The 5,755-nt window shown below is 44.7% G+C and overlaps 1 non-coding gene across 1 annotated transcript; it reads right to left on the reverse strand.

Annotated features, from left to right (window-relative positions):
* Window positions 1–2,261: 2,261 nt before the first annotated feature.
* On the reverse strand, window positions 2,262–2,335 carry TRNAM-CAU. The gene has a single exon. It is a non-coding gene; the product is annotated as a tRNA-Met (tRNA).
* Window positions 2,336–5,755: the final 3,420 nt, after the last annotated feature.

The raw sequence follows: 5,755 nt of genomic DNA on the forward strand, positions 1-5,755 counted from the left end.
TCAATTTTGCCTTAACGTCTTCATCGGTGTTCTGGTTCTTCATCACTTATTGTTTTTCATTACTTTTACGTTTATGAATTATGGGGTCTAACAATTTCCCTCTAAGTAACGAAAGAACAAACATAAACTAATCTATGAACAATATTGAAGAACAGAGACTAATCTAAAGAAAAGCATCAATTGCCAAATTTTCATTGGATGATGATTTCTTATAATACTGGAAGCAAAGAAATTACAATTTAAGGCAATGAATTTTAAAACTCTATTCATGATATACCTTGAGATATTTTCCAGAAGCATAATAGCAGTCTTCGATAACTGATGACTATAGATATCTCATGAATAAGTTGTTTCTCGTCTTCCCTTGGTACATAAATTCTACTCAGTCTATCTCTAATAACTCCCTGAAACCATTCAAGTGTTGAGGTTGAATACTTGAATGCTTCAGTTAGTCTAAAAAATTACTTTACCCTGAACTCATTCTTGAAGACAAGTCCAAGCTCGGGTTGACTCAAGACAGAAGCAGATATCTTCTCCTGCAGGCCTGAGAAGTCTTCGTTAGATGGAGTGCAGGAGAGTCTGTCGATGCCCAAATGAAGAGCAATCTAAAAATCACTCTTGGCTTGATGCTTCACCAAGGTCTCCATCGTCCTCATAATTGCTTTGTTTTCCATCCCAAATCTTATGCCTTGATCCTGTCGCTGAGTTATGAATGCATAAAACTCCATCAAGTCATTGGGATTGAGATTGATCAAGTCATTGTCATTGAAGACGGTAACCTGACCATGGGCTCTCTCCACTGTGTACTCGATATATTTTATAGCTCTATTAGCGAAGGTCCTCATCTTTATGTCCATTACCAACCTTATTCCATTGTTTGAAAAGACAGCCTGTGGTGGTTGGGTAGTCTGTCTAACAAACCTATGGTATAGGAGGTCCATGAATTCTGGCAATAGAATTGGAGGATTGAGAGTCAAACCTTCATTACGATCATGGTATAGGTACTGATGGATATTCTCCATCATTACTGGTTCCCTTGGTGGCATCTTCGGATGTCTCCTTAGTAACTCCATATTTGCGATGATTTCGTCGACTAAGCTCTGCGGAAGGTGCCTTGATGAAGAAGGAATGTCCGCATGCCCCTTAGTTGGTTCGATTGAGGGTTGAGTTTGGGTTATGGGTTGTGTATCGGTTGAGGGGTGTGTTTGGGTTGTGGGTTGTATATCGGTTGGCGATAGGATGGTTTCTTGGGTTGGCTCATGTTGGGGTGGTTCAGGTTTATCATGTTGTGTTTGGGCTTGAGGTTGTTGAGGTGAAGAAGGTTGGATGTTTATTTGTTCAGGTTCATTGGTTGGGTGATGAAAGGTTTTGTGGTGCGAGGGGTTGGTGATGGGGTTAATGGTATGCTTGGTGTTGGTGATGTAGTGAAAGGTAGGTTGGTTTCTATTGGTGGGGTTGATGGATTTTCATCGGATGAGGAACTCAACACGATGGGTTCAGGTATGGTGGCAATTGGAACATGTATATTATGTACATCTTTAGAGGGTTGAGCCTCTGGTTCCCTTGCTCGGGTTCCTTGTTTGGTGATGATGGTGGGTTTTGTGTTTGGTGATCGGATGATGAAGGTGCAGCGGATGGTGCTTCCTGAGTTGTTGCAGCCGGGTTCTCCCCTTCACGAGGACCAAGACCATGATCATCTTGGTCTGGATCCTCATGCCTTGGCCTCTTCTGAGGGCGACTAGCCGAGCTTGAAGTTCTACTTCTCTTCTTCTTGAGGTGGAGGGAGGTCAGGTAGGCTCTCACAGCCTTTCTTCTTCGATCGACCTCCACAGTTTGTAAGAGGGAGGCGGTGCGTGCTTGTTGGTCAGCAAGGCTCTGGGATAGAGCCTTGGTAGGTTGAGCGGTCCGATGAATGAATTTAGCACTTATCTCGTTAAAAGATGAGATAAGTGCCTTGGATAGAACCCTAAGGTCGACTCTGGTGGCATGCTCGGAGGTGGTGGATGATGCGGCTGGGGGAGGTATGGAGGTAGAGGTGGATGCGGTGGGTGAGATGGGAATGTTGGTGATCATGGCTTTAAGCTCTGTAGCAAGGGAGGATAGGGCTTCATCGAAAAATGGTGCTGCAGGGCTGGGTGGTGGAGGTGGTGGTTGGGGTATTTGGGAAATATGATACTTGGGCTAAGGGTAAAGTTGGTGATTTTTCTTACATCTCCTCACAGAGCTAATTCCAATAGACTTATTGGAGGGTCCCAGTGGCGTGCATCCAGTAGGAATTGAACCTACGAATTTGCCAATTATGAGTTGGGTGCTTTAACCATTCAGCCATAGATGCTTAGCGGGTCATAGTGAATGACCAGATTCCAATTCAAATGGAATCTTTCTAGGATGGTGGCTGGGAGTTGGTTTAGGGTGGTTTGTATGGTGGCCATTTGGTTGGTGAGGGAGGCTAGTGTTTCATCGATTGATGAAGTTGTTTGATGTGGGGATGGTTGAGGGAGTTGGGAAAGGATGGTGGCTGGTAGAGTGGCGTGGGTATTGGTGATTATGGTTAAATGGGTGATGATGGAAGCAATTGCCTCATCAGTCGCAGTTTCCTGGGCCGTGAGGGTGGCGATGCAACTCATCATGAGTTGGTTGCGTTGGGTGGCAAGGGTGGATGATGAGTTGTGGGGTTTGGTAACAGTTTGTTGTAGCATTTGAAGTTGAGTGGAGGTGTATTTGGTTTGGGTGTCGAGGGTGGCAAGGGATTGTTGAAGGGTGGTGATATCGATGGATGGTGGGTTTTCAACAATGCCTTGGATGATGAGTTTTAGGTCTTCCAAGGACCGCTGAACTGAGTCAGCAAAGGCTTGGAACTGAGCCTTTGTGACCAAATCGGCCACGGGAGTAACCCCTACAGCAACAGATGCTGCAGGTTAAGCCTCAGCTCCAGAGGCGCCCTCAATGCCTTGTGAAAATGTGGGCATTGAAGGACTTCCATCAAGTCCTCGATAACCCTCTAGTGAAGAGATATATCTTGATGTTGCGACATCATCCTCTTCTTCTTCGGCTTCAAAGGCCGAGGAAGAGAAGTAAGTGTGTTTCCCCTTTGCTAGATCAAGTATCGAAGGGGGTTGATGTGCGTGAATGGGAGATCGCTCTGAACGATCTTGAGGATAAGCAATGGCAAAAGCAACACATGCTTCTGTGTGTGTGAGTGGTGGTGTCGAGCCATTAGGCGATGTGGCTCTTATGTCTGCATCGCCTCTCTGTTGGGAGAGGGGCGATGGAAGTCGTGGTTCCTCAGCTAAATCATCTCCAGAGGCCCGAAGAATGGCCTCTGGATGGCTGGTTTGGGTTTGGTTTGGACTGGGCCGTCCTTGTTCAATACCCCTTTGGCCTTGATTGCCAGGGGTAGAGGTGGTGGTTGCCCCTTTTGGAAGTGGGAAGGGGAATTGTATGTGTAGGGCCGAGGGATTCACGAGGAGTGTCATCATCATCATCATTTTCATCATCCGATGAAGATGGCTCCTGTGCTCCCTCGCTTGACTAAGGGGATGGCTCTATGCACTCTGGGGTAGCTGCCCTTGGTGCATTGGACAACAGAGAGCGTTCGTAAGTTCTTCGAATCTCAGATGTCTCTGGGATGACACTAAGCATGGCTCTGGAAATCGTCCTGTCATTGGTGTAGCCATCCTTTGAGAGTATAGGTCGATGACCATGCATTTTGAAGAGTGGAGTGAATGGTTCCTCGGCCGGTAGATTATGTCTCATCATCGCATCCCCTATGAAGAGAGATAGGAAATGAGGAAACAAAACTGAGGTCAAGGGCTTGCCAGTGGCCTTGAGCTTGCACTTTTTGACTACCGCTGTGTGGATCTCATTGTATATGAGGAAAGCGTAGTCAAGTGGGATGTTGAAGAAGTGGCCGTACATAATCGTCATTATGTTTATGTTGCCTTGATCCATCGACCCTAACTTGCATGTGAGGGCCCTGTTCAATATGGAAAAGAACATATTCCACATTGGCGGCAAAAACTGCCTCTTGAAATCGGAGGCATTGCGTAGGTCACGATTGTAACCTAGCATTTTGATGAATCGGAGGATGTCTGAGGTCGTGGGTTGGTCGGCATATTGGTCAATGCCGAGCTCTTGGCAGGTGGGAATGCACAGAACCTTAGAGACTTTTGCCCGAGAGATCTTGACCGAGCAGACCATGTCATTTGGGGCATCGATGTCCCCCATTATTCCACGGATTTCAGGGAGGTAATCACAAGTTTGCCAGTATTGTTGGACGTACTTTAGAGGTACGCCATTGTCGGTTAGAGTCAAGGCAGATAGAAGGATGCAGTTACGGAAGAACTCGATTATCACAACAAACCTGTCGTCGAACAGGGTGGTTCGAAGCTCGATGGCATGATTGTTGGGCTTCATTGGTAGAGACACTATTGCTCGGCTATCGGCGTCGGTGGATTGAACATGGCTATCGTTGTCGTTGGACTCGTGTGATGCGGAGGAAGCCATTGCGGATGAAGTTGCAGGTAGGTTTGTGCGTCAAAGTTTAGTTGTAGGTTTTAGGAAGCGTAAGGGAAGGATGGAGGAAGAAGAAGAGTATTTATAGGTGGGGGGAGGGGAACAGGAAACAGTTTTTCCAATTATTATATTTAAATAATCATGAAAGGTGAAGGCTTTTGGCAAAAGGTGATTTGATTGGGGATCGTGAGCCGTCTTGATTGTACGTGCCATTAATGTTGGAGGACACGTGTCAAGGCGGGGATAGGGAAGGGTAATTTGAAAGTTTCATGGGGAACGAACTGTATATGGTGTCAGGCGCGTGGGAGAATGACGTATGATATACGTGGGTTAATTATATTATTATCTCAAATAATATCATATTTGAGAGTATAACAAAAAAAAAATATAAATTCCATCTAATTGTAAGATAAATACAAATTATGAAGTTTTGGTCTTCTAAAAACCCATGTTGTATAGTTTTTAGTCACAAAACCTGCAATGTTGTATACTCTTAAAATTTTTGCAATTAAAGATGGGTTTTTGAAAAGAAATTTTGTCACGTAACCAGAGGAGCTATGGTTGAACATGTCCTTTTTGATGGGGAACCAGAGGTGCTCTGGTTGAACATATATGAATGAATTTATCGATCAAATGTTGGACTGTGTGATAAATAAGCCTTGGATGACAAACTAGAGGCTCTACTTAAGCATGGGCAATCCATTATGTAGAACCAGAGGGGCTCTACTTAAATACACATGGTGTATCCATTATTTATTTAGCATTTAAGTGTCCAGAGGCTCTGGATAGTAGAACCAGAGGCTCTGGTATGGAAAATGCATATATATGCAATGGAGATTCATGATAAATGAATAGCTCCCCCTCAAATGATGCATGTGGATAAGATTTGAGTTTTAGAAACTCCCCTTAGAAACAATAAATGTGGATTGTAGTGACCAGAGGCTCTGGTCTATACAACCAGAGGCTCTGGTTGTGAATGAAGATGAAAAGTTGTATAAAATATGCAAATGGATATTAATATGAATGGGTCTTTGAGACCAAAGGGCTCTGATTCAAAGACAATGAATCCAGAGGCTCTGGTCTTTAGAACCAGAGGCTCTGGTTGCAAAGGCGATGAAAAGAAGTATGAAAATATGGTTAAGTGCATGTGAGTGAGAAAAGGGGGTTCTTTGGGTCCAGAGGGGCTCTAGTTCCAAAGAGTATGAATCCAGAGGCTCTGGTCTTTAGAACCTTATCGACA

The sequence above is a fragment of the Cynara cardunculus genome, unplaced genomic scaffold (genome assembly GCF_001531365.2).
Source record: "Cynara cardunculus var. scolymus isolate 2C unplaced genomic scaffold, CcrdV1 Un_Scaffold_10410, whole genome shotgun sequence".
Taxonomy (NCBI): domain Eukaryota; kingdom Viridiplantae; phylum Streptophyta; class Magnoliopsida; order Asterales; family Asteraceae; genus Cynara; species Cynara cardunculus.